This window comes from Corvus kubaryi, unplaced genomic scaffold (genome assembly GCF_017639235.1).
Source record: "Corvus kubaryi isolate FWS band 111438036 unplaced genomic scaffold, C.kubaryi_AGA036_p1.0 37396, whole genome shotgun sequence".
Classification (NCBI taxonomy): Eukaryota; Metazoa; Chordata; class Aves; order Passeriformes; family Corvidae; genus Corvus; species Corvus kubaryi.
Genome location: NW_024581135.1, coordinates 2,917,247 through 2,944,330, shown reverse-complemented (window position 1 = coordinate 2,944,330; position 27,084 = coordinate 2,917,247). Strand labels below are relative to the sequence as shown.

General features: G+C 41.4%; 1 long non-coding RNA gene across 1 annotated transcript in view; it reads left to right on the top strand.

Moving 5' to 3' along the window:
* LOC121670604 overlaps nt 1-26,541 on the top strand; it is a 140,656-nt gene extending 114,115 nt beyond the window's left edge. Inside the window, exons 17-19 of the long non-coding RNA XR_006018169.1 lie at nt 8,556-12,040; nt 18,003-18,110; nt 20,509-26,541. This is a non-coding gene — a long non-coding RNA (uncharacterized LOC121670604). The remainder of the gene's footprint in view (nt 1-8,555; nt 12,041-18,002; nt 18,111-20,508) is intronic.
* Nucleotides 26,542-27,084: the final 543 nt, after the last annotated feature.

Genomic DNA, 27,084 nt, shown 5'->3' with positions numbered 1-27,084 from the left:
TGTGATCTGACAATGGAGCTAATTTTCTTTTTAATAATTCCAATAGCAATTCCTAATAATTAGCTGATCTAATTTAGATTCGCATTTTGTCTTTTCAAAGCTATCCTATTACAAATAGTTGAGGAACCTTGCCCTTAAAAAATGATGATATTATCCTGACAACCTGGGACTGCTGTTGGAGAAAAGATTTTGCCTGAAAGGGTTTCAGGAAGTTACAAAACTCCTTTACATGGCCTGTTGGATCTGTGTATGATTTCCAACATTACACAAAATAAATACCAGGAGACTGGTGTGGTTTATACAAGAGTTTATAGAGAAAAAAATCCACCCACCAGCTCCCTTGCTGAGGATTACAACCAGGTCTCTGCTGCCAAGTTCTCTGTTTAGGTAAAGCATGAGAAAATCCACCATTTTTTTAGAGTCACAAAAGGGGTGCTACAGGGGGGCAGTGAGAAGTTGACAGCTCTCGCTGCTTAAAAGGCAGCTGTTCCTTCTCAGGTACTATTATTAATAAACCCTAAGGTAATGTTTGCTCTGAAATATGTCTAATTGAAATAATTTACCCTAACCCTTAGAGAATTATGAAACTGTTTTCATCATGTTCACACACAGCAAAATAATTATGAGATGCCATATGGAAAAGACATCATGTGGTATATGTATTTCTGAATGTATACTTTTTGAAATGGTTCCCACAGATAAATCATACAGCTAATTTACAAAGAGGAGGTGGATAGTAGTTCTTAAGTATGCAGTTTAAGTTTAAAATGGTTTCAGGCTGGGTAAATTTACAGTGGTGATGACATGCAGTAATTGCACTGATCACAGGATGTATATCACAGAAGATGTCGATAATGCCATTAAGGTACATTGCACAAAATGGAGCAAGAAAATTCTGCTGGTGACTCTCTGCTATTGCCATAAACCACCCCCAAAGCCTCTGCAGGTCCTGTGTGGTCCTGAGCTCATTTTGCAGCTGGTATCTACCTGACCAAAGCACTGGAAATGCTCCTCCATCCTCTACAAATCTCTGAGATGTTCCTGGTTTATACTTGGAAAGCTCTAAGCAAAGGGAAGAATCTCCTTAATACATAAATTAATACACTTAAATATAAAAGTTTATTTTGAATGAGGCCCTCGAGAGAATATCTGTTACAATGCTGCTCCTTTCTGACTACCTCTTGAAGGTTTTCCAAAAGGTTTTATTCCTGATCTGTAGTTACAGCATTATCTTGTGTATGGATGATACATCTCTATCATTTGATGTATGTAGGTTTGGTTACAAACATACATACACTGGTTTGGTGGCAGGAGAATTCTGCAGGGCACTTCTTGGTCTTTTTCCAGGAGTGATTGTGGTGGCTGATGAGACACCCGAGGTTCTCTTTCTGGTAGTTAAGTAGTTTTGAAGGTGCTTGTTGAATAAGGAACTCTTCTTAACATTTCTAGAAATCTGGCTGGAGATCAGGCTGTCTTGTCAGACTTCTGGTAGCTCTTGCTTCCAGATGGATGGAAGGAAAATTAGAGACTATCTTATTGCACCCTCGCTGTTTCATGTCCCATTGGAAACCAGCAAGGGACGAAGACACAAAGAGATGTCATTGTGTCCGCTCCACTCTCTTTATCTTTAAGGATTCTTCAAAGAAAAGGGTAATTTTGAACTCGAGCAGTTCAGATTCGCCTGTGTCTGAATTAGCTCACCAATTGCTCCTGCAATTATTTCTATGGTGATTAGTGAAATATTTGAAAGATGTGGAGTACACAAACTAATTCACCCTCCTCAGCTCTATTTTGCAAGAACTGTAGGCACGCACGGCAGCTGCAATGTTTATCCCCCAGTAATGACATCATTACCCTGCATTACTGCTCTAGGTAGTGTATTTGTCAACAGCCAGCAACTGATGAGCACAAGGAAAATATTTACCCAACTTCTGTGCTGTGGCATTACCCCAGTAATGCCATTTCAGGAAGATCACACTGCATTCCCGAGATTCGTGCTGCAGAAACCAAAAAAGCTTTGACATTTCCGTGCGTGTAACACCAGTCTTCAAATAACCACCTTTTAGAGACAGTAATTACAGTAATTCTGGTTTCAAAGGACAAATAAAAAATAAAAAATAAGGGGGAAAGCGATATTCCCCACAAATATCTAAAGGTGGGAATTTTCCAATACCCTCCCTGTGTGTGGAGTGCTGGGGACATCCATATTTGATGTCTCCCTAATCTTCCCAGGAGTAACCACATAAGCCAATATTTACTCTCACCGCCTGTGCAGATACAGTATCTGAATGCTGCTGCTGCTGCGTTAACATGTGAGTATTTAAACTGAGCTTTTCTGTCTCATCCCTGGGAGCTGCCTGCACAGGAGAGGTCTCGCCTGGCGCCTTCCCCCTCTCTGTCATTCCTGCTTTTGGTTGAGAAATGTGAAGCTGTTTCTCCATTTCTAATGTAGCACAGATGAAAAGGCAAGTTCCCCTTTTAGCAACTCCCAGTCATTTGTTTTTATGCTCACTGAAGGTGTATCACAGTTGGTGTTATTGCAGTGCCCTAAACCAAAAGTCACATTTTTTTTTCCCGGTGAGTTACAGTGGATTATTACTTCACTACAGTATCTGAAAGCATGAAATAGAGATTTATGATGCTCTTGTGTTTTCCACTTCAATTCATGTAATGTGGGGAAGGTAAAGTGTCCCTAGCTTCACAGTATCCCTTTTTTTCTCTTTGGAGCAGTGTGTGCTGTGTGATTAGAGGATAGTGAGAAGGTCACTGACCAAACTTTATCTTCCACACAGTTTCCCACAGAATGTATTCCTCCTAGGGAACATTTTCTCAGCTCAGGTTATTTCCAGAAATGTTCTCAAACCATAAGAGCAGTCCTTGCAGTAAAACATTTCATTCCCACTTTTTATCCTTTATCTAGCAGCGCAGTGTTGACAGCATTTATGTTTCTTCTATTGACTGGGCCAAGAACAACAGGATTAATGAGGTTGTCTCTTCATGAGTGCATTATGTTTTTTTCCTCTGACCTTTCAAACATGGAAATCTTCTGTTTGCAATATTTCTTAAGGGAGGAAAACCCCTTCTTGCTGAAGATGGTTTTGATGGTCCCTGAGCCTCTCACCGACCTGTGGGCTGGAAGGAAACCGGGGAAAAAGCAAAAGAGGGAATATCTTTATTTCCTCAATTTTTGGGAAGAGCTGTCTGGGGGGATGTGGGATATTTTAAGGACTTTCTCAAGCCTTGAAATTCTGATGATAAATCTTGCATGGCTGCCTATGGACTATCGTGTTACAGGAACTGTTCAGGAGACGAGTGGACATTGCCCTGCTGGTTTAATTATTTATTTATTATTTCCAAAGGATTGCATGTGTTTAGACTGGACAAGGAGGGGAAGCAGGAGCCACTGGTCTCACAGCCTTCCGCAGAACACTCTTGTGCTGTATCTTGCCTATTCCTGATTATTTTTGACACTGGGTAGCTGGAACATAATCAAGATAGGATCATTTCTAAGTGCAGCAGGACAGGGAACGTGAGGAATTTTCCCAAGGATGGGAGCACAAATATCTTTAAACACAACAAATAGCCTTGCACATATGACATCTTTTAGCCAAGCTCCTCAAAACACATCAATTAGATAAGCTAAACATAATTAAATTTTTGCACAAGATCATTTGGGGCAGCTTGTTCCCATTTTTCATTTGGGCAAGTGGAGGGACAGAGAGCTGGAAAAACTCCCACTAGCCCAGAAGTTATCTATATGGGCAGGTCTCAAAGCTGTTAATTTCCCTTTTATATTGTTGATTTGTCCTTATTGTGGGAAAGAGGCACCACATATTTGTGTGTTCACATTTTGCATCTTTTGGGGCAGAAAAACACTTTATGGAGATATAGGTGGTTTAGTGTCGGTCCTTTGATCTCTTCTTTCCAGTCCACGGTAAATAATGGAGAAATCTGTCTGCTTTTTTGGATGGGGAGAAGTAGAAGAGGTTCTATGGATGTGTACACAGAGAGTTGTGTATGTGTATAAAAAACCCGAAGTTTATGAAAATATATAAAATATATAAATATACAGATGCATAAAACTCCAAATATAGTCTAAAAGGGACTATAAAGAGAAGTGGAAACAAGAATGCTTGCAAACACTTGCAGAATGTGTTTTCCATAGGTGTGTAGTGCTGCTGCAAATAAGAAAGACCTTTGCCAAGTAGGAAAAACAGCTCTTACCTGCTGACTGATGGGAAAATACAGCATCCAGGGAACTTTCTGAGCACTCCAGCGCTGGCTTCATTTTGTGTCCAGGGTGTAGAGGGCCAGCACTCTGGGCTGGGATCCAGGAGGGCCAGAGCTCAAGCACTGTGCTCAGGCTTTAAGCAAACTCGAGATCTCAGTGTGTGGATTCAGGTCATCCTGGGACTGTGAGATTGAGCTGAACTAGACATGTGGACACAGCCAAATTCATCCACGTCAAGCTTAGGCAGGGAGCAGAAACAAATATTCCTGCTTGCTTTAATGATTTAAATAATCCCACGTATCAGGGACAGGCTGCTTTTGCAGGGTTTAGGTTGAAAAAAGCGATCAGAGAAGCTAAGAAATTTCTAAGCAACCCTTCAGAGTAATATTTCATGAGATCTTGAAATATTTGCTCCTGAGAATAATATTTACATAGTTAAAAAAAGTAATTCAACTGTGTATTGTCCTCACAGGAGAGAGTTTCTAATTTTTAAGCATGATTATATTACATGCCTTAAATTTGGGGTTCCTGGGCTTCAGAGCATTTGAGTTTGATGCTTGAACTCTTACGTGTTTCATTTAGAATTTCTGGTTTAGCTGCACTTAAATAACCAGAGAGAGCATTCCATGAATCCACATTTGTCAGCATTTAGGGAAGTTGAACATAACTGGGATTCTATGAAATTATTGTATTCTACTTTTTGCATGTAATAATGCACGCACAGGCCTAAATCTGCTGAATGTCACCGTTGATTAGCAAGAATAACACGGGTAATGCTGAAGAACCTGCAGTTTCCTTTCTGCTCCTTTAAGCAGACGAGCTCCCTGTCATACACTACTAAGATATTCTCATAAAGCCCAAAATGAAAAGAATTTTTGGGTTGTAACCCTCAAGACTTTAGGATTTTTAAATCCTGACACTTCAGGATTAAAATAACCCACCCACGTATCTATCAGGGAATGGTGAATACATGTTTGTGTAGTTTGCCTTATTTGCATTTGTTGGTAATTAATTAAAAAACATGAGTTTAATTAAATTTGGAGTTAGGGGATTCATTAAAATAAAAACAAAAAGCATTTCAGTTAAAAATGTAAAATAACGTGTTCGGCTGGGTTTGCTGGTGCAGCTTAAGGATTTGCAGGGAAATGCCGACAGTAGGAAAACTTTAGGGAGTATCACACTGCACACAGTTAGAGAAGAGTTACTGAACAAAGAGAGGCTTTGTCAGCAGATAAATTTCACCTTGTAGATACTCAAATTGAAATAGCAATATTTGCCCTCAGTTTCTTGCTGAGCTGAGTTGGTGGCTATGGAAAAATGACAACCATAGAAGCCCAAAGGAAAGGGTTGCAGCGTAACTGGAAGGAAGGTTATTAAAATAAGAGCTAGAGGGAAAAAAAGTAAAAGATTAAAAAGCTTAAAGGGAAGAGGTATAACTCATTGAAAACTCAAGACTAAATTACATTTACCTGTTTATACTGTCACGAAAAGTTATTTCTCTTTTCAGTCTCTTAGTCACAGCTCACTGCCCTTAAATTCTTTTTCCTTTGAGAAAAATGGAAGGGGATTGATTTTAAGAAAACACATGTTAGAATGCATAGAAAAAACATGTTGAAAGCAAGAATAGAAAAAGAAATTACCTCAATTGAGAATTAAAAGTGTATTAAATATTTTTCTCTTCTGTCTTTGATTTTGCCCCTCTTGCAGGACCAAGCTCATCCCTCCAGCATAAAATTATGAACAGCAGAAATCCTGAAGTTTTGTAGTCTGTGTTATGAAAATTGTCACCTAGAACAGAAGTGAAACCTGTTCACCCTCTCAGACTGAAAGGCTTAAGTGAAGATCTCCCAAAGCCGTCACCCAGGTGGGATTTTTGCCTACAAGGACCTATGTGCTGATGTCTCCAGAGGCTTGGGAAAGGCACAGACGGCAATATCACTGCTGCCTCTGTGCTCCTAGGGTGGGAGAGCAGCTGAAAAATCACTGACTTTCATCTAACTGCCTCAAAAATCAAGAATTTCTACTTTATTCTTCCCCCGAAGTATTTAATTAGGGGAGGAAACAATTATAATAATGGAATATAATACTCCCTAAAAAATTCCAAGTTGCATTCATTAGACTCATTTTCCTATGAAATTAATTTTAAACACCTCAGTAACGAATATGAAATGCATACAAAAAAAAAAAATCTCAATTAATTTGCCTGGAGATGTGTCATGACGGTGGCTTGGCACTCCCTCGCAGGATGCTGGAGGACAACTTTGGTGTGCAAAGGAGCAAGATTTAAAAGAAAAAAAAACCACAACAGTGAAATATCTTGCATCTCTTTGAGATTAGAAACCATCTGTGGGTGCCCATTTCCTGCAGTGCTGGGCAGGACGATCCCACTTTAGAAAACACCTGCGCCTGCCAGGGAAGGTGGCCCTGGCAGACAGCAGATGCTCCACAGCTGAAGCCTTTCAAAGGAGACACCTTTGGAGCTCCTGCCCTTGTGGGATAACTGAATCATCCATAAATAGTCTTTAAAGGCAGCATTGTCTGCCTTAAAAAAACCCCAAAAAACGAAAGGAAAACGAAGTGGGGTTTTGTGTGTGGGTAAAGTAAATACAGTTGGAAAGACATGACTTGTTAAAAGCTTTTTGAGGACCCCCACACTCACGAAATCTTTTAGGTCATGTGTTTGCTTTCTGAAACATTTGGTAAGTAATAAGTGCCAAGGGACTATATGCACTCCATCTGGAATTAGCAGATTCCTCTTTGTTCAATTGTTCCTAATTTTGGAACCAGCCGACTTGCTTAAAAGTATTTTGATTTGCTTTTAAATAAATATGGGAGATAAACATAGCCCAGGACCCGGAAAGGTACATTATTAGTCCTCTCCCTCTCTCCACACAACTCTTAAAGGGCCAATTCTGATGTTTGCTGTTGGTTTATGGTAACAATTTGTTTGGAGTGGTCCATCATTTTTCTTTCCTTTTTATTAATAGTAGCAAAGAAATCAGAGCTGGAAAAAGAACTATTAGATCACTGAATCCACTCTGCTGCCAACACAGTCTTGTTCCTTACAGAGAATTTTTTCCATTTCTTTCTCCAGGTTAAAGTTGGAATTAAGTTTAGAGCCTGTAGGTCTAAAGTGAGGTACACAAGTAAGTGGAGATTTCACCGTTTTCTCCTTTCCTTACTAGAAAAATAACTCATTTTCATCTCCACCATCCCCACACAAGAAAATGGCATGTCAAAAGATCAAGTAGATGCATGCTCCTTGCAGGTGTTGTAGATAACTACCTCATCCCTGTAAAACTTTATTTTTTGCTTGGGGAAAGTAGAAAAGGAAGAGAAAAGCAGCACTTCTCTTATCTTCCCTGATGTCCTATAACGTGTAAGAGTCTGAGACCAGAACACCTGCTTGTCCTGTAGGCGTATGAAAAGAAACTGCATTTCCTTTAGGGCCTTTAAAACTCTTTTAGACACAAGTCTTTACAAACATGTTTGAGGAAACACTGCAAAGAATTGAAAAAGCAAACTGGAATAACCCAAAACTGCACCAAATTTGTGATACAGAATTCAACTGGAGGAGAATTTGACCCTGAAAATGTTTTCAATGAAAAGCTTGTAAATCAGGGCTCAGGAAGGTTGTCCAATGTTGTTAGGTTTGGCATATAAATAATTATTAAGAGGTGCAGATCTGTAGATTTGGGATCCCAGCCTAAGATGTTCAGCCTGTATATGTTGGTCTGCTTCCACGGATTGGAGTGGAATGATGCCGGCTTACTCCAGCCGGGAATGGATGATCCCTCCCTCCATCGGCTGCAGAGGAGGCTTAGGGAGACTCTCTTTCCTAAGCCAGAACTGGCCTTCCTGAGCTGTGTCTTACCAAGCATTACAGAGCAGGATCAAGGTCTTTATCTAGTTCACGGCTGCTCAGAATTTCTTTTCATCCAACGTTTATTCAGAATATAAGCAAACATTTTATTTCTGCTTCAAGCTTTCCTAGGACTGGAAGCGGTGCAGCACAAGATACATATTTCCCTGTCTCTACAAGGCTTTTTTATTTGGTCTAGATACACATCTGTAAGTATTTTACCCTCTCACATATTTATATATACTGTAAGTCAAAGGAGCTTAAATTTTCACTTCTTGCATTGCATTGCAATCATTCTGTTTCACGGGGTGCTTCTTTTGCGTCGTGTCTCAGCAGCCTCAGGCCTTCTCTAAGTCACTGTTCTGACCTTCCCAGCAAGCAGGAACTGGAACTATAGTCAAATATTAATGTGGGATACTCAAAACATAACCATAATCTCTTCTACCTCTTTTGCTATTCCAGTCAATCCCTATTTTGAGGATCAAATCTCTCTTTCCTGCGTGCTTGAGGAAAGTCTGTCAGCGTGATGAAGTACCAGCATCACTCAGCAGGACCTGTTGAGGAGCCAATGTTTGGGCTTGGCCCATCACAGTACCAGTTTATCCTTTTTAAATCTGTGAGTATGAGCTCAGGAGCTGCATCACAACTTTGTGGAGACTCTGTTGTGTGCACACACCTTAGGTTAGGGCACTTCAGCTTTGTTAGGGTAGTGGTTGGACTTGATGAACTCAGAGGTTGTTTCTAACCTTAATGATCCTGTGATTCCGTAACTCTAATTCTTAAAGAGAATGAGCTCTCAGCTCTAAGGAATGTAGTGCCATGGGTTGCTGACTGCAGTTAATGTATTTAATTACATATATATAAAATATAAACGTTTATGTTAGGAAATATTTAGTAGAATCTGGTGATTTCAAAAAGGAAACCTCAGAGCCCCTTCCAGGGCCTAAAGGAACTCCAGGAGAGCTGGAGAGAAGCCTGGGACAAGGGATGGAGGGACAGGACACGGGGAATGGCTTCCCACTGCCAGGAGGCAGTGTTAGGTGGGATACTGAGAAGAAATCCTCTGTGTGAGGGTGGGCAGGCCCTGGCACAGGGTGCCCGGAGAAGCTGTGGCCGCCCCTGGATCCCTGGAAGTGCCCAAGGCCAGGCTGGATGGGGCTTGGAGCAACCTGGGATAGTGGAAGGTGTCCCTGCCCTTGGAAGAGGGTGCGACTGGATGATCTTCATGGTTCCTTCCAAACCAAATCATTCCATGATTCCACGAAAATACAGCAACTTGTTTCCTTCTGTACCTGCAATGTGAGTAAACACACCTGCTAAGAAAAACTGTGGTAATTGTAATAATTTTCTGATAATGTGTCCTTCTCAAGGGTTTTTGCAGAGCAAGAAAAGAAGAAAGATTCATTCTTGCTCCATAGAAATTAATTAAAACCTTGTCATTACCACCTGTGAGAGGACAGAACCCCAGTTGCCCTCTCAGTGAGAGACCAGTGGTTTCTTTTTGTTTCTGGTTATTATTTATAAATTCTGAGCAAGCAACTTTGTTATGAGACTAAACTCATTTGCAACTTGTGAATTTTTTTGACAATGCATATGTTCATGCTTCACATTTTGTCATCTCCTTTTAGGAGACTACACGACTTTCCATCATTTCAGTTACAAAAATTTCTGATAGTTGGGCAAAACTGTCTTAGAAAAAGATGCAGAAACTCAGAGAACAAACAGAAATATTGGATGGTAGATGAGACAGATCTAAATTTTACACCAAAGGAAGAGGTTATCAAAGTTTCACTCTCAGAAACTGGTTTCTTTTAAGGGGTTGAAGGCAAGTGGTTGTGGCAGGTCAGGTTATCACGTCGCTGCTATAGTTAGAACTCTGGACTGGTTCTGTGCTGTTGTTTGTTGAGATGACTAAGTTGTCATTTTTAATTAGCTTTATGCTCCTCTCAAAGGCTAATTACTTTACTTTTTATCAAGAATACTTGATTGGTAATGACAAGGGTGCCATGGTTACGTATTTTTAGAGAATTCCCCAACCTGTACCATTATGTGATTTCCTGTTCCCCCTGGATTCTTTGTGCAGCAAAGCCTTCAATAAAAATAATGGTTAAGAAAAATGGAAGTTTACTGAAAATATTGGTGGAAAAAAGTATCTCTTGGTTTCTTTTTGGCAGGAAGGCCACTGCTAATGTATTTAGTCAGCGTAGAAACCTTTATGCTTAGTTTGCCTCCCTGTCAGTGACACTCATGCTGCTCTATTACCTTCACTGAAGTTACCTTGGGCAAACTGAATTTGAGACGTTCCTTTTTTCCCCCCTCTCGTTTGTCTATATAATTGTGCATCTCCCCTGGTCGTCATGGAAATCTGGACTGACTGAACTGCATCCTTCTTTCCAAGCGTGCATATTGCACAACCAGACACTGACTTTCACAGAGGGTTCACCACTTTTTTTTACCAATACCCTGTTGGAGAGCCCTTGAGATAAACATGAGAGGCGCAGTCACAGGTGAAATCTCTCTTTTCTTTGACAACCTGTAGATTGCTGTAATCTGTTCTTGTTTAAAACAGCAGCAGCCCAAAAGTTGATGTTTTTGTGAAGGCTCCCTCGATGGAGGGGACAGCAATGGGAGACATAAATACTCCTCTGACATTTTTTAGAAATACAGCTATACCCAGAGAATGGCTGCTTTTCTCCTGTTCATAAGTACATGTCAGATGTGTGGTAAACCAAATTCTCTCAGGAGCTTGTCTTGAAAGAGGGAAAGACACAATGATTTAGAGTCTACATCTGCAGTCTAAGGTGCTTTGGTACCTGCTGCTGGAGAGAATTCCCTCCACCTGCAGCCTCCTCATGCTGGGCTTAGAGCTCTTCCCAAAGCAGAAGCCCAAGAGAATCTAATGCTGTTCCTAATCCAGTGTAAAGGCAAAGAGGGAACAGCCACCACCTTCTACTGCAAGTGGAAAGGGACTCCCTGGTGACAGCAACTCTTGCCACATTCTCCAAAGCATATGGAGAGCAGGATCAGAGGAGAGATCTTCTGAAACTGAAGGGAGGGTCGGTACGGTGGGATGCTAGCATGGCACATGTGTGTACTCAGGCTGCCAGGGGGAGCTCCTGAAGGGCGTGTTTGGCTGGGAAGGCCTGCAGGAATGTGTTCAGTGGCAGGAACCATGTGTGGGACATGTCTGCAACCAGGCAGCTGGAGATGCGAGGAGGTTCTGGAGTGAAGGCTCGCACAGTCCCAGTGTTTTGACGTTATCCTTCTCAGAGCCAGACAGGGAATGTAGCAGCTCCAGCCACTGCAGCAGTGCAGTGTGAGTCCTTCCAATCTATGTGTAAAAAACACCTTCTTCACTGAGCATCTTGTCTCCTTAATGAGCCAGTAACACATCTATGGCTTCAGTAATTAAAGCAAGGTTTTGTTGCTTCTTGCTGATATCAGCTCCACGGAGGAAGAAGAGAGAGACAGGTAAGGGAAGCTGGCAACCACTCTGGGAAACAGGTATTTGCCTCCCTGCTTCCTCTGCTGCCAGAAAAATAGACAGGACTGGATCCTAAAGGTATCAAATCCCTAAATCCTATGGAATTCAAAGTAAGTGTGTGGCTAAACGCTGTGGGGATCTGGGTTTATTCTCTGTGTGCCTCAAACCTTCATCTGCCCTGTAAGTGTAGTAATTCTTCCCAGTTCACAACAAAGTAAAATAATAAATATGTTATGGAAAACCAGGTGCTTAGCTATTGTTATCTTTGAAAAAAATATATATATATTTAAATATCTAAGCAGTATATGTTTACTCTTTTTTTTTTTTTTGAGTGATGTTTAAGTTATAGTTTTCAGTTTTAGAGAGAAGTGCTTGTTGATGAACTGATTGTTGTAGTCCCCAACTGTAATCAGGATGCAGTTTCCTCTCCAGAAGTTCGCCAACAGCAAGGATCAACAAGAAGGTAAGGTAAAGGTTCAACTTTTAGAAGTCAGACTAATAATATTCTTTCCTCAGTGCAAAGCTGAGCCTGTTTCAGTTTCAGGCTAACTTTCAGCATCTCTGATTTCTATGTGGTGCCTTGCTTCCAGTATAAATAAATGATCCCACATTCCGTCATGATAACATATGCTCATGCAGAGCTCAAAATTAGAAGGAATATGAAGTGTTCTATTAATTGCATGAATGTTGATTGTTAAAATCATGTGCTAATTGGTAATATCTGTGTGCAGTAAGTTCCCGCAATATGTGTTAGATTACATTAACTGTGCTCGTGACTCAGATATCAGCATTATGCCTTTCGTAGAAGGAGCTTTTTTAGACTTTGTGTAATTAGGTTCTATAGATTATCAGTGTAGAAAAATTAGTAGAAGGCTGTGTAAAGGGCATGTGAAGTTAGAGGCATGAGGAATACTGAGCTCAAAAGATGCATCTGCTCCTCTTTCTCATGGTGTGCTTTTCCTCACATCCTCTCCAGCGTAATTCTCACCATGTTTGTCTTGAAGTAATTCCCAGGGAATCAAGTACCTCACTACCAGGGTGATTACATCTGAAAGTTGCCATCTTTTCTGAGTGGGCTTTCTCAATTTTCAGTCTTTGCCTTTGCCCTCCCCAGGCTTTGGTCCAAGAAGCACTCAGGTACACTGCAGATAAATGAGATTATCGCTGTACTCACCTATCAGTGGGGCAGTTGAGCACAGTTGGCAACACAACTCTCCTGTACCAGATGTGCTTCCTCTCCGTTCCTAATCCCTGGGGAAAAATTCATGTGGATCTGTTTTGTTCACTGATGTTTTAATTTTATTGCGTGCCATGAGTATTTATTAAAATAAGCATGGTAGAAGGAACTGGGGCTTGGAGTTAAATACGGTGAGATGTGTTTTAAAGAAATGTGGTGGTTGTTTCCACTCTCTGTGTAACAGAAATGAAGTCTGGGGCTCCAAACTCACCCAGATCTGGGACTTTGCATCAGGAATGTAGTGACAGGACAAGGAGTGCTGGGTTCAAACTGAAAGAGGAGAAATTTAGGTTGCATATATGGAAAAAATCCTTGTCTGTGAGGGTGGGGAGGCCTGGCACAGGGTGCCCAGAGAAGCTGTGGCTGCCCCTGGATCCCTGGAAATGTCCAAGGCCAGGTTGGACATTGGGGTTTGGAACACCCTGGGATAGTGGAAGTTGACCCTGCCCATGGCAGGGGGTGAAACTGGATGAGCTTTAAGGTCCCTTCCAACACAGACCATGCAAGTTTTCATATTTCCAGAAAGGAGGACTGAAAATTCAAAAAAGAAAATATTTTTTAAAATTATTTAGAGAAACACCAGGCAGATATTTCTGTTGTTAAGAAAAGAAATATTAAATAGTGTAAAAGTTTCATGGCTTGCACTGAGAAAAATATTCAGAATTGAATTCCTAACTAGCGTAATTTTAATTCATTTTACAGTGGACCAGCTTGGTAATGATGCAATGAATTAAAACAGGTTGTCTGAGAGGAAAAATGGATGCAGTTTTGGTAAAGAGAGCATTTACAGAAGTGTTAGAAGTCTTGAGTCTTATCAGGGCTGTTGCTCTAATATCTCTTGATTTACTGATCTTGAAAGAGGCAAACCTCATGGGTTCATGAGCTTAATGTTAAGGCACACTTCATCAGTTGTCCTGAGAAATGCAGAGATTTAAGAGGAAATCAGTTTTAGCCCCCATCCAAAATGTTGACACTGAATCAAACAGAGCATGAACTATATTCACAGTTTTAATTAAAAGAAAAACTGACAAATTACCAGCATTCTACTGTTCAGAAGATGGTTATCTGTTACAGAAATATGTTTTCTAATGCACATGCTCTCATACATGAAATAGTTTCTAGATTTATTTTATTATAATTGTAAACTATGGCACAAACATTTAATCTTACCTACTTAAAAAATGTAAAATGTTTTCCAATTTCTTAGCAACTCTCCCTCCTCCCCCCACCTCTGATTCCCAAAGTCATGCATTAAAAAGGATGAACGAATTTAGTAGATGAGATGACCACTGGAAATATGTGGAAAAACTAACAAATAAAAAGAAAAATTAACCAGAAGAAAGTTGCTTACTAATTTTTACGATTAAAAAGTTAATCTAAAATGACTACCAGCCTCCCAGAGATTAATTGCCAGATTAAGTAGATAGACATACAGTGGTCAGTGGCTACCTGGGGGAATGAACTGTTAAATTGCTTAGTTCAGTGCACATAATTTACAAAGAGATCAGCTCCTCTGCCTCTGTGGCAACTCTGCATATTCCAGGAAGGTGAAGGAGGTCCCATGAGGACTCAGCCACTGGTGGGAGCATCTGGAGTAAAAAGTGTTTGTTTCCAAGGAGGTAAAAGTAAACTGGGGAACAGGGCAAGTTGTTACTCCATGGGGAACAACAAAAATCAGTTTCCTCTCATTTCCTTTGGACTGCTAAAAAATTAGCTAAATATTTGGAGAATGACTTTTCACATGGGCATGGAGTGATAGGACCAGGGGGATTTGGTTTTAAACTGACAGGGAGCAGGGTTAGATTAGATGTTAGAAAGGAATTGTTGCCTACGAGGGTGGGGAGGCACTGTCACAGGGCGCCCAGAGAAGCTGTGGCTGCCCCTGGATCCCTGGAAGTGTCCAAGGCCAGGTTGGACAGGGCTTGGAGCACCCTGGGACAGTGGAAGGTGTCCCTGCCCATGGCAGGGGATGGAACAGGATGGATTTTAAGGTTTCTTTCAATCCCAAACCTTTCTGGGATTCTGTGAACTGGCAAACCCACCCCATCAGCCCATGGAGTCGGGGCAGAGAACCCTCTGCCAGGCAGGATCCTGCCCCTCTGGGTTCTGCTTTGTGCACAGCCAGGAGAGCTCTGGAGCACCCAGAACTGAAGGACGTCACTAATTTTAATGAAGCCAAAGGGAATCCAGCACAGTGCTGTTCTTTTCCCATTATTTTTTGTTTCATTGTTTCAAGCTAGCAGCAGTTGGCAGCCTGGAAGGGGATGTCGCTGCATAGCTTGCTGTCCTTGAGAGCCACTCTGGAGCATGGCTGAGGTCCATGGGGGGGCTGTGGTGGCCCAAACAGCCTGATAGCTGGCCTGTGGTGAGGAAGGCAGGCTGACTCTGACAGCAGGAACAAGGGGCTGCTGCCAGTGGGCTCATGGATGCTCCAAGAGTGCCAGTGGTGGGAGAGGAGCGGTGTCTCCCAGCAGAAACCTCTTTCCAGTGCTGCTCTCACCAGACTGCAGAGCTGCATCTTCCACAGGTGTCCCAGCAGCACTCTTGGAAACCAGTGCAGCCTCCCCAGTGCCTGCAGGGCCAGAACTGACCCCAGGGCTCACTCCCAGGTTCTGTTGTTCGTGGGCTCTGTGTGCAGTCCACAACACGAGCATCAGGGTAGGCTGGAGGCTGTTCCTGCCTGACCATGCAGTGCATTTCTCTGGCCATTTTTATAAGATTTTTGTGACCTATCAGGCCACTGGAGTGGCAGAAATTATTTCTCCCCTCCCTTTAAGAGCTATGTTTCCCTGCTGTTAATCCACCCCATAAAAAAACCTTAAATATATACTGTGAAAAATGTTATGCCTACTTAAGCAAGATAGTTGCCTGTAATAGTGTGCCATAAAGCAATCTGAAATGTTTATTGTCTGTTCCTCAACTGCAGTTTTATTTCTTTTTAGCAGTTTTTGTATCTATAGGATTTTCTTCACTATGAAAGATTCTAAAGAAGTTTTTCCCTTTCCCTGCAAACAGTGATTATTTGTCCAGCAGACCCTCCTACCAGTGCAGATATGGACAAGAATTTTTTACAAAACTTCCAGTTTCCTAAACTTTTTCCAGTAAAAAAACATTGTTTAAATCAATAGCAAGCCTTGATATGATAGGCTTTAAAGGGCAGCCTGGCTTCCAAAGGAGCAGATAATGTTAAACAAGATGTCTTTTGTAAAGGCTTAAATAGGAAATCGGGAAAAGAAAAGAAAAAAAAAAGGAGGAAAAAAAAAAAGCACCAAGGTTAGGGGGTGGTAAAGATGTTGCTGCTGGATCTAACTCCAGAGACACAATGTGTATTTCATTGCCACGAATAAACTGTATCCAGGGAACGAGCAAATGAAAAAGTGAGGACAGGAGATATCTTATTTTTGTTGTTTGTTTCCAAAGAGTCCACCCCCACATAGGTCACTTGGAATTCATTTGTCTACATCCTGGACTGCACGTAGGGGAAAAAAAAAATGCCTGGGATCTGAGAAAGAGGAATGCGATAGGGCATGGGAATCACAGCGTCACGGTGGTCACCAGAGCATAGTTTGGCTCGTCTTAAAACAAGCAAGCACCGTCGGACCTCTGTAATACCAGCAAATCGGCCGTGCTATCAGGCTACCTATCAGAGCCTGAATGCTTGAGAAAAAGTGTGTGGGATTTCACCCGGAGCCTGGGGCGTTGCAGGGCTCTTGGAGCTGCTGCTTTCCTCTTGACATCCAGTACTACTCGGTGACCTCGGCAACAATCCAGTGTACTGTTACAGTTCATTTCAATAATTAAACAGTTCAGGGATGGCAGAGCTTTCTTGTTGTCAATAGAAAATCAGGGCTGCAGTTTGCTTTTTTTCTTTTTTTTTTTCCTCTTTCTCCCTTCCCATTTCCCTCTGCTGAAATCCGAAGTGTTTGTTTTTAATTATATTAGCTAGAGACAATTAATTTCACAATCCGAACAGAAAAAAAAAGCCCCCACGTTTCGCGAGAAGGACTGGCAACTGGTAAATGCAATTATTATTGTAGCACATTTTCAAAGGAAGAGATCCCAGCTCCAACAAAGTCATATGTATAAAATTTCAGTCATAGAATATAGTCTCAAACAGCAGATTTACTCTGCAAGAGATGGGAACTGCTCTCCCATCTGGAGCTATGTTCTGTTCATGCCACGTGGACCCATTTGATACCCTCTCTGAAAAAAACACCAGCCAGCGAAATAGACTCCTGTCCATCAGCTCCTCCAAGGAACTGCCTCATGTGCCCCTTTAAACTTGCCTGACGTAGAGATGATTAATACCAGCCCCTTTTTAAGCGCAGCCTCTCAACAACAACTTAAAAAACCCCTCACTGTGCGAACGGCAGCATTTACATTTCTGCTGCTGGAGCAAAAAGGAAAATAATTCAATTTTATGTCTTGCAAAATTTCCTACAATTAAAAACCTATTTTTTTGAGGCGCTGGCTGTGCCCCTTTCATTGCCCATCTGGCTGCCTCCCAGCTGCTCCCTGGCTGACTCCGTGTTCTGCCACCAGCGTGGCGGGAGCCGCCGCTCGCTGCGATCGCCGGCCCTTTTTCCCAGCGTTGCTCCTGCAGGATTGCGGGGCCGCGGTCTGGCCTCACTTACACTGATTTACTTTTATGGGATTCAGTCAGAATGCTGCCGATTTATGCCGCTGAGGCAAACAGCAAAATTTAGCTCTTCGAGTAGGGAGTGCTGGAAGGGCTTCAGGCCCTTGGGGGATGTGTTCTGCTGGTCCCGGTGACAGCCGTGCCGGCCCCTGCTGTCACACTCCCATTCCTTGTCCACGCTCATTTTGCACGCCTCACAGAGCTTTTACCTTTTCCCATTTCCTACCAGTGTCATTGACATAAGAATATGAAACCAAAATATACCGAGGCATCGCTCCTTTGGAAGCTGTATCTGACATCCTCATTCCCAGTGAACAGTGCTTCATTTCCCAAGTAGCTGAATCCTTTCAGTGAGGCAGCTGCAGAGGGAAGACTGGATCCACAGAAGGGTTTTGACATAGCTGTGCTTAAATTGTAGGCCTGCTAGGTTATTTTAGCTTGAGTCAGGAGTCAAGGAGTCTTTGCAGTGTGCATGGAGGAAGTTGGACACTGTGGATGGGGGAAGCACAGCTCCAGGAACCTAACCAGGAAAACACTTCTGTTCAACAGCTGAAGCATCCCAATGGAGGAGGCATTGCAGTGGGTCTCCCTTTCCTGATGCTCACCCCAGGCAAGATGCTCAGGAACTGCCCTGGTTCCAGGCAGCACCTTCACTGCGTAAGTACCATCCCGGCCCATGAGAAACCCAGCTCCAATGTCATGATTTTCCAGAGGGGTCTCAGCCCTGTGGAAGCCCTGTTTTAAACCAGCAAAAGGGAAACCTTCACTTTACATGGGTGAGTTGAATCCTTGTTGAAGCAACCCAGGAAAGCAGAAGCTTGATTTCACAAAATCACAGAATGATTTGGGCTGGAAGGAACCTTAAAGCTCATCTTGTTCCAGCCTGCCTGCCATGGCTGGGACATCTTCCCCTAAACCAAGTTGCTCCAAAACCTGTCCAACCTGGCCTTAACTTGCCAAGGTATTGGTGAGCAGCAGCTCTTGTGGTAACCTTTATTTCCACTCCTTTTTGAGGCTGTCAAAGCATTTTACATTAAAATTGTCAACACGAGGTAGTCTGTGCATTCCAAGTACCAAGTTACAGCTGCATGAGGATTATTTTCTATATTGAAGGTCTAAAGCAGGAGTTAAACACGGATCTGTCTTTAAGGCTGCAGGTGAGGCTCTCAGCTTGGCTTTTGCAGTTCACACCTCCAAGCGTGACAAACCTCTCACCTCTTAATTTTTGGACTTGATGATCTTAGAGGTCTTTTCCAGCCTTAATGATTCTGTGACCTACCAATCCAGCCTTAGGAAGGAGGCGGTAAGAATATTCCCTGTGAACACAAATTTGCAGAGTGGAGGAGCAGCTGCTAAAGGTGCAGCCACTTGTGGTGGAGCTGCTCTTGATTTCCAGGAGAGCCCTCCAGAACCTTGTAGAGCCTATACCCACATCAGAAGGACCAGCCTTGCCCTTTGCCTGTGTTTCTGATTCTTCTGCTTGCTCTTTTTTTGGCGGGAGGAGGAAACCTTGCAAAGCTGAAATGAAATATTAAGCCTCATTCTTTCCAGGTAAGTGCATGCCAAATCTCACAACGATGTTGGCAGGCTCCCAAAGTTGCAAAATAATGAAGAAAACATTGAGTTTAGGACTCTGTGCCCATTTTAGCAGCATTCTTTGTAAGTGCAATTAAAGCTGCCACTGATTTGACCTCAGGAAACACAGCAGATACACAGCAGAGTGCTAAGAAGTCACCTTGAAAAGGGATTGAAGTATACCTGCAATCTTGTTCTTAAAAAAGAATAAATTCATTATTTAAGGGCCACTGGAGTCCTAGTCTGCACATCCATGGTAAGTCAGGCCTGTCAAGCCCAGCAGCAGCTGACGTGTCCAGGATTAAAAGTAGCTTTGAGCATCCCTTGGGGTTGTGCTGAGCTGATTCGTTCTATGGACGTGTTACCTAACACTTGTTGATGCAGCTTTTGCACACATCTGGACCACCTGGGAGGGCAGGATCCAAACCTTGTCTGCAGGATGGGACAAGAAAACAGTGTAGAGATGCACAAAGGTAGTTTAAGGACACTTGTGTCTTGCTGCCACTTGATATTATCATTATTGATGAATGCTGTTGTTGCAGGGAGGGGCCTCTTAGTGTGAAATCTTTTTTGTTATTCTTTGGTCTCCACTATCCTATTTTTTGCAGAAGTTACTCATGACAGATGCAACTTTCCTGGCTCCAGAGGTAGTGACAATAAAACATAACGCATTACAATATGTTATGAAATATGAAATATGGAATTCCCACACTCTAAGCCTGTTCTAGCTGTAATAGGCTGGAACCAAAGGGTTTGGGCTCTTATCCTGGAGGATATTGCACAGAAAGGTAAAAAGTCTCAGAGGAAAAGCTAAGATCCTTGGAGTCACTCTGGTGACCCCATGCAGACCTGTAGAAGACTGATTTTAATGATTTACTCTTCAAATTCATTTCCACCTATAAGGCAAATGAAGAAACTTCCTCTTTTCCCCATTTCAAAGTTTTTTTAGGCTACAAAAGAAAACACCAGAAACACAGAAGCCCCTGGTGGTACCAGCTGGAATGTTGCTGGTGCATCTGTGGGTGACACAGACTGTCCACACTTTTTTCCTGACACAGCTCTCTAATTTAGTTCAGAAGAATGACATGAGCTGCCTGAACATCTGTTAGAAACTGCAGCTGAGAAAAAAAAATATTCTCCTTGGGATACACCACGGAGCAGGAGACTTGAACCCACTGCCATCGGTTTCAGTGGTGGGGGCTCAGACCCACTGAACTCTGGTTGTCCCCCCAAAATAGACTGGGAAACCAGAATTTTATAGTTAGGTGGTTATTTCTTTTGGAGCCAGGAACTGCAATCCTAATGGCATGATTACAGCACTGAAAGGTGATCTAAGGTAATAAAACAGAGGATATTTGCCTTGAAGACAGTTGTGTTTTGTTGTATGTTTAAGAGAAATAACATGCTTGGCTAAGATACTTTTAATGCATGGGGGCTTTTTTTGATTGTGGATTTTATTTTTTTTTTTAAATATGCAAAGGTTTCCAAGCAGAGTGACTCATGAGAGCACCGCTCCAATTCCTGTTTCGTGAGCTGACTCCGTAGACGTGAACAGAGCTGCTGGGAACACAGGACCTGCTGCAAACATATTTCTACTTATTAACCAGCAACTTCAACTTTGGAGTGCTTCAGATTTATTCATATTTTCAGGATTTTTTCTATGCTTCTGGTTGTGATAAATGTTATTGACAGTGAGCAGGAATTCATTATTGTTTGCTGATCGTTGGGCAAAGTGTTTAGCAGGAGTAAGGCTGAGACATGGAAATAAGACTGGGCAAGGACTTCTGATCTACAGGTGCCTCTACCTGCTGCTGCACTCCATGTAATCACTTTTGAAAGCCTGGAGAGTTCTATCTTGGGATAAGTTAGCTTTCCTGACTCCATTCCTGCAGTGAGGAGGCACCACAACCTCAGTTCTCTGTTGATTGAAGACTTTCTCCTACTTTGCATTGCAAATATATGCATGACTAATTCAAACCCACTGGCTTTTTCTTTTTCCTACTTTTTTTCTCTCCAGTTTTCCCTTCAGCTGAAATAATGTTTTCTTCTCCCTGGCCTTTAGACCAATAAGGTCACTAACAGTGAACAGGTTTTCTTGGAGCTTCAACTAAACTGAAGCTATTGTTTTGGGTGGAAAGAAATTTAAGATGTTTACGATAGATCACAGTTCATAAAGTTTTTCCTAATTTTCCGTGTATCTCTGTTTTTTCTACCTCTGTCTAGACTTAGTAGATGTATTTGAATTCTGGATTTAGCACCTGGCTAAATCCTACTAACCTTCAGAAAGTTTTGCCTCAGTTTATTCAACAAAAAAAAAGCCAACCCCCCCCAAGCACAACTAGAAACCACTAGAAAAACATAAAAAAGGTCTGATTTATGCTGGATATCAGAGGAAATCATCTTATCCCCTCTGATACGCAATCTATGAATGTAGAAAATTTTGGCTGACTCATGAGAGTCCCAGAATGGCTCTAGATGTTGACAGATATATTAAGAAGAGCCAAGCAATTTTTGTACCAACGCAGAGGCAGGGGAGATGTGTTCATTAGTTGTTGGTGAAATTACTGAAAGTGCTGCAATAAAGCTGGGTAAACCTTTTACCTTCCCTAATCACGGGCTTACCTGGGTCACAAGCATTAGTCATGGATATTCATTGCAAACTGCAAGCTCATAAAAGACAGCATATGGCAGCCCCGAATTTCTTGCTATATAAAGTTAAATTCACAGTAATAACATCTGTGCAGAATTTAGAGCCCCACCAATTAAAGTGAGGTCAACGTGCTGAGGCAGAGATTGATGGCATTCTGCAAATCTTAAATGACAAGTTAAATAGGTATAAAATAAACAAACAACTTTATTTCTTATTAAAGAGGCGACAAGAGGGGTGAGAATGCTGAGAGCTCAGTAATGAGGGCCAAGAGGAGCAGGGCAATGCTGTGGGTTGTGGCTGGGTTGTAACTCAGCAACGAGGGCTGCACCTGGAGCGGGCTCTTGCTGCCTTTTCTTGCTGGTACAATACAAGTAGCAAATGAAAATTGCTGGGCAGGACCCTGAAACCCCAACCTGTCAAATTTGGGCTACAAAATCGGTGAAAGAAGAAGGGGAAGACACGAGAGGCTGAGGTCACTTGATCTGCTCAGCTGGAGAGGAGACTGAGGGGAGGCTCATCCTGCTCTACAACTTCAAGAGGGGAAGAGGAGGGGCAGGTAACAACACAATTGTGGGTATAGGGAGGAACACCTCCATCATAACTTAGGTTCTAGATTGTTTGTTTTTCTTAAACAGGTGATGTAACTTTTCTAAAATGATTTCTGCCTTGAAGTCTTCAGTGTGTGATGCAACATTTACAGGAAGAAAGAGTTAAATTGCAAGTGGTGAGTAAAATCATCGTAATTGGGCTGACTCCACCACAGGGCTCTTCCTTTGAGTCAGTTTGTCTGTCATGGGGCACTTGAGATTTAAGAAGTCCTTGTCAATGAAGGCAAAAGTACTGAAGAAAAATTCCTGTTTAAAGAGGTGGAATTTAGTAGGTACTTATCCAAATCTGCAAGTAAAACTTAAAGCTTCTTTAAACCAATACGAATTGAAAAAGATGAAATTACGGCTTTACCTGAAGCCTGGGTAGATTCTGTCCTTTTAGAGCAATGTGCCTTCAGGTCATTATCCAAAGGGCTCCTGCTCAGACTTTCCCAATTCACAGCCAGGATTTTTGCTCATGGTTTTCCACAATGCTGCACATGAATGTCTGAAGCAACATTTCCAACTCTACAGCAGGGTAGGGGGAATGGGAAGGAAAGGGAATATATGTTTTGCTCAGTTGTGAAGCTGGAGACAAGGAAACTTGTGCTTGTTTGGGTTTTTTTCCCATGCAGTGAGAAAAACATGCAATGAAGTGTGAAAGAGAAATTATTCTGAAAGCAGGCAGGAACAGCATCACTGAAAGAACAGGGCCATCAAGAGAATCCCAAATCCAGGGCACAACTGCGAGAAATCCCAGAAAGCTGGGACTAACAACACCACATTGATTGGCAAAGGTGATATTTCAAAGGGAATAATCAATAAAAAATAGACCTTTCTTTTTTAATTCTAGGCAGATAATTTGGAATAGGATGGGTGAAGAATGCTATTATATAATTTCAAAAACCTGCTACTTCACCATTTCTCAACAGCCAAATCCTGCTCTTGTGTGTGTCCAGCCAGGCCAACCTAAATCATGTATTCATGATTTAGTCATAGAGTTTTCTGTTTCCAAAGCAGGAAAAAGGCTGAAATACCTTGTTGGAAGGAGAAGCTGGGCAAGGGAAATATGTTCTGCTGACCAAAAAATGAAACCATGTGTGAACAATGGAAGTGCTGTACTGGTTATCTTTAAATCGATGTATTTATCAGCACCATTTTTGTACCGAGGGTTTTCCTGGCAAGCTCTTTGTTATCATAAAGGAAACTCACAGCTGGCAATTCTGTGTGGTGGTCATTCACTACAAATGAGAATTTAGTATCTTCTGGCATTGTATCAATCTCCGCTAGAGCGTTATGTATAAACTAACTCTCAATATTGACTCAAAATTTGGAACAGTAAGTGCATTTCTTAGCTTAGAGATGAGCCTGATCTCTTTTTTCCTCCTGTAAAGAATAATAATGTCTTATTTAGAAGAACCTGTAATGTTTCTGGCCTGCACTCAGTGTCTTGTACAGCTTAAGCACTGGATTTTGTGAGGCAAGGAGAGAGACTTTTCTTAGTTTGGGAGTCGTCCATGGAAAAATAGGTATGCCATGGAAGTATGCAGGAAAGGCAATAGGTGATGATGTTCTTTCGACTGCACTTCCCAGCCAAGGTTGTATCATATTTCTTGGATACCAAGGAACTTGGAACTGGGGAGATATCTGATGGATTTACAATTTGGAAATGTTTTACCTCAAAAAACCGTGGTGTGCCAAAAGCCAGGAGTTTAAAGGAAGTGTCTTTGTTTTCAGAAAGATTCTGCTGGAAGTGGGTGAACTCAGTTTGTGGAGAGCTCAGCTGGGTGCTAACGAGGACATCCCTAGGGCATGGCCCCAAATTCTGCCAGGACTGGGTCAGTCTCCTCTGAGAAGAACCTTCTGCTTTTCATATTACTAATCCCTGCAGCAATTTTGGTGGAAGAATTGCCCCAGATCCAGGGAACAAGGTAGACCTGGAAGCTGTTGAGTAAATGGAGACACAACCAATATCCTTTGTGCTGTCCCCATTGCTCCTGGGCAGCTCAGGCCCCAGGGAGGAGTGAATGATAACGAACTTACATCCACCCTACAGGTTCTCAACGAATAATAGAATATGTGTCCTAAGTGATCTCTGCCTTTTTCCTTTAAGTGTTGGTTATTTTAACCCTTTGATGTCACACAAATAGAGTTCTTGCTCTATTTTTTTTCTAAACAAGGATTTTCAGCCTTTGATAACTTAGGAGAAATTCTGAAAAATGACCAATTCCGATTTGCAATAAAAAGACCCCCAACCAACCAAACCCACCCCAGCAACTTTCAAAATGAAACAACAACAAAAAGGAATTTCAGCCAGCTACAGATGTAATTCACAGGACTTTACATATTTATGGTCAGTAAAGAGACCATAAACTTTGAAAAGGTAGAGGGGCTGCCTGTTTGTGTGCAGAAAACAGCAGTTTCCTCGATTTCTCTCCATTGTCATGCAGTTTCCATGTGAGTTATTGGTGGCACCTTGTTGTCAAAGAAGGAGGTGTTTCAGTGAATGGTAAAACCTGTGCTATGTTTGTTTGCTGGGTATTTGTTAGTTAATTCTCATAAGGGTGTTGTTCTAGGGGAGGCAATGTTTGCCTTTGGCTGGGGGAGTTGCACTCAAGGTGGTGTTGGACCAGCAAATCCTAACGCTAAAATTCAAAATCTAAAAATTTCACATGGAAACGTTCATTACGACTCAATTTTGCTTTTTTCTCAAAGGTGCCTGTACTCTGGCAGCCACATACCAGGAGCTGAGAGGAGCCTGGCCAGCACCACACATGATCAGAAATAGAAATCCTGAGCTCAGCCAGTAGTGACTGGAAGAGTTTTGGCTGGATGGTGCACAAGAAGCTTTGTGTAGTCACAGGTCGTGGTAGAAAAGTTCGCCAAGGCAAAAAAATAACCCACCTCAGAAACGCTCTCATTGCATTGAGCTGCGCTGGGGATTTAGTTGATTCTTCTTATTTCTTTTTTATTTCTGAAAAAACAAGGATTGAAGACTCTCCAGGTTATTATTAATAATGACTATAACATAATAATTCTGTATACAATTTTATTCATGGTTTAATATACAGTGTATTTTATACACGTACAATATTGTTTTATACATGCACAATATTATTTTAGACATGCATAATACTATTTTATACATACATAGGTGTAACCATGTCCCAGTGCCCTGTTCAGGAGATACATTCCTGCCTTCCAAGCTCCTCAAAATGAGTTCAACCTGTGTGGCCCTGAGCAGAATGGCAGACAGGCATTTTTTATTGCTGATTCCAACTCTCATAAATTCTTAGCTTGCTTAGAATTTGCCAGATTAAATGAAAAGTTACTGTAATTAGGGATTTATTAAAACATGAATCCTTGACCCAACAGAATATAATAACTCATTTGTTTCAAATAAGGCCTCTTTAATTGTTCCATCATTGGCCTAAGCAGCCCGTGCAGTGCAGAGTCACGTGTCTTCTCCAAACCCACTTGCAAAACGCTCTGTGAAATTTTTGATCCCCACACCACTCTATAGGCAGAAGCCCCTAAAACAAAAGTGTGTCATTTTAATTAAAAATTCAAGTGCTGAAAGCCCTTATTATTCTGCACTACAAAGCAAAGTCTGTGAAAACACTGGTTTTATATATAAGGTTCTATTTTAACTTTTTGTGACCAACCTTCCCTCTCTGTATCTTCAAAACCAATAGTTATTGATTTACGGTCTTATAAAACAAGACTGTAAAATATTGTACCATGGAACTATAAATAGATATTTTAAAAATATATGAAAATTGCTCCCAAATCAGGTCTATATAAGGCACTAATCAGCGGAGAGCCATTTTGCAGGGGAATAGAAACTGCAGAAAATAATTTCTATTGAAAATGCAAGGAAATCTGAGACTACACACAAACAATGCAGCCAGAATTAAGGAATTACCCATTCCTCCTCCCCATCTTTGAAATAAGCCTTCTTTTTTTTTTTTTTTTTTAATTGGTTGGCTGTAGAAAGCATATTACTATATTTGGGTCCTGTTTCCCTAGTATAAGAATAGTCCTACAAGGAATTCCCAGTAAAACAGTGTTGCAGTTCTACAGTATATTAAAAAAAAAAATATACCATTGGAAAGTGTTATCCAATGGGCAGATGTTAACTTAAAGTGCACATTGTTTGGAAAAGGAGTTAATTAACAACTTATTAATTGGATAGAAAGTCTGAAACTGTTGTACTTCTAGCAAATACATAATTTTCTTCAAGTATTATTAAAGCGTTTTTGTTGTACCTATTAAAGATTCTTGTCTCTAAGTTAATTTCATTATGCTAATAAGCTATCATCGTTACAGAACCTAAGCTTTGATCCATGTTAATTGTCGTGATCTTCAAAGACAAAGTCGCCACTTACTTTAAATGAATTTTACATCTTTTTAAAGAATCACACGGAAATTAGGGGAAGTAATTAATTTTTTATTATGTGTCTCAATATTTTTAAGGGAGGAAGTCAATGGTATTGGCTAGAATTCATTTTAACATTTAACTAGGGAAAACAGCATGAGGCAAAAAAACATTCAGATGCAAAAGATTAAAGAAAATTTGAAACTGGGACCTAATTTGTCTTGATAAACTTTGGTGTTTAATATGCTTCTTTTGTTCTCAGTGTGAAACTGCAGGGTTTTGATTTGTAAAAACTTTTTGAAGAATTAATTCTTTCTAATTTTTATTCCTTTCTTCGCTTTCCTTGTACTAGGAGACAGTGGAGTTGACCTTCAAACCATAACACTTTTAAATATCTGTGAATATACAAGGTCAAATCTATTAGTGGTCTGAGATTAGCTG